Source organism: Parasteatoda tepidariorum, chromosome 4 (assembly GCF_043381705.1).
Source record: "Parasteatoda tepidariorum isolate YZ-2023 chromosome 4, CAS_Ptep_4.0, whole genome shotgun sequence".
Lineage (NCBI taxonomy): Eukaryota > Metazoa > Arthropoda > Arachnida > Araneae > Theridiidae > Parasteatoda > Parasteatoda tepidariorum.
Window position 1 is genome coordinate 61,752,610 of NC_092207.1, and position 2,413 is coordinate 61,755,022.

The window sequence follows — 2,413 nt, forward strand, 5'->3', positions numbered from 1 at the left end:
ATAAATAAGAAGTAATTACTCTTTAACAATTAATGGTTTTATGTAAAAACATTTTGTCATTACGTTTATCGCAACAAATTTACTTAAATTTAAAAATAGCCTTTGGAACTTCGAGAAGAATTAACCTACGAATTACAAATTGTGTGACTTAATAAGAAATACAGATTCTTATAAAAAAATTTTAGATAAGTAATTTTACTTGTTAACGAGGCTCATAATATTAAAATAAGAAACTAAACCTATCTCTTTCGTATTAAGTTTTTATTTTTATTTTTAAATATTTCATTATAAATGTTAAGATTTATATAAGGCACAACGTTTAATCCCTCTCCTTTTTCGTTACTTCTGATTTTAATACAATGCTCAAACTTAAAAAGAACTCGAGAGAGAAAACTTGACTTTTCTACAACAATGAATAAATAGTCTATACAGGGTGGTCCTAAAATATATGTCAAAAATGTAAAGGTAGGTAGAGGGGACATAAATAAGCATATTTCGGATAGGAATGTGTGTGCAGTAATGGCACATTAAAGTACTAGCTTGTAAAGCAGTATGAATCAAAGGAAACTGAAAAGACAAGTAAAGACAAAAGAAAACAAAAATACTACCAGCTCAAGGCGGCATCACCGCACACACAATCCTATGCGAAGTATGCTTATTTAGGAACCCCTCTACCTACCTTTAAATTTTTGGCATATATTTTAGGACCACCCTGTATTTAAAACAGAAAAAATCAGAGAAAAACGCCCTTAAAATATCAATAATTTTGAAACAAATTGAACTTTCGGAAAAGAAAGTTCGTGTTGAGTCACTAATAAAAATAAGAATGATCATTTTTAGCATGTCGAATTTCAATGGGCTGCAGGTGGGCTCGGATAGACTTTTTTTGAAACAAGTTTACAAGTTACTATATTCTAAAACTGATTATGGAAAGCTAATTTTCTTTTTATTCCACACTACTCACTGTTCATTTTTGCACCTAATCTTAATTTCAAACTTTTTTGTCATATAGTGTTTACTCAACAAAACAAAAAATGTCAGAAAAATTTTACGAAGAAAATTACTTAGAATTCTAATAATATTTAAACATATTGGAATTCCGAAAACACTCTGTGTTAAGTTGATAAACAAATAGGACCCTTTCAGCAAGTCATTTTAATTCTGTAGTTGCATTTCTTTGGTTTTAGAATGACTCGCATGGTATTTTCAAAGCAAGTTCAGCTGTTAAAATTTTTGAACTGATTATTTAATGTTAAAATTCATTTATTTCATTATGCTTCTGTACAGTGCGCTTTAAAAACGCTTTGAATAACATTCGATCTAATGATCTTTACGTGCAATGTCTCAAACTCAATGGTTACCGTGACATCAAATATACTAATTAATTTGTGAAAACGATATCTTAAGTTACAAAATCAGATTCAAAAAAGTCTTTTCACTGACTAAACATGAGTTTATTCTGACATATTTGGTTAATTTCCCCCTCAAAATGTAGTTGGTAGCCCAAATTTGGGAAATATAATTCCAATAGTTTCATCTGGAGAGCAGTCGAAAGGTTGGACCTCTCAATGCTAATTTTCCTTTTTGCGTATTCCTCCATATCTCGATACCTTTTAAAGGGAATTGAAAATTTTTTGCTCACAATCAAAAAATTCATTTACCTAAAGAAAGTTCCATGTAAAAAAAGCATAATTTTTATAATTAATAATTATTTTTTATTATTAATGATTATTTTTTATTATTACTAATTATTTTTAATTATTTCATTTATAACAGTCGAAAATTTCTTTTAATGTAAGGTATATAATTTTCGCATCATTTCTGATGAATATAGTTTTAATGAGCAAAATACAAAATTTGAGCGAAATCTGTCCAGTAGTTTATGAGAAATCAAATTTTAGAAAAGTATATTTAACCTCTTTATTACCTCGGTCCACATGTGTGGAGCTTCGCTTCTTAGGTTCTAAAAACATGCTATGAAAAACTTTATAATTTTACCTTCACTGAAACATTTGTGGACATTTAAGCTTTTTGGTAATTCAGCAATAGATGCAGAACACGTAAGTTTCAAATAAAGTGAACATGTAAGTAAGTAATCCACATAAACCGAAGTTATTTTCAAAAAAGGGCGCTAAATCCACATGCTTGAAAATGTTACTGATTTTCTGAAAATAATTTTTTTTTTTTTGACTTAGTAGTTCTGTGATCAGTATGAATATTTTAAATTTGCATTTGCTTAATATTTAAAAATAATACAGTTAAAAGCATGCAGGCCAACGTATGCGTAAATTGGTACGTATGGTGAAATTTATGACAGCATAGTAGGGACATCAATATATTTAACTTTGTGTTTTTATTCATAAATTTGACGTTCAGCCCCAACAATTAAATATTTTTTTACAGTTAATATATA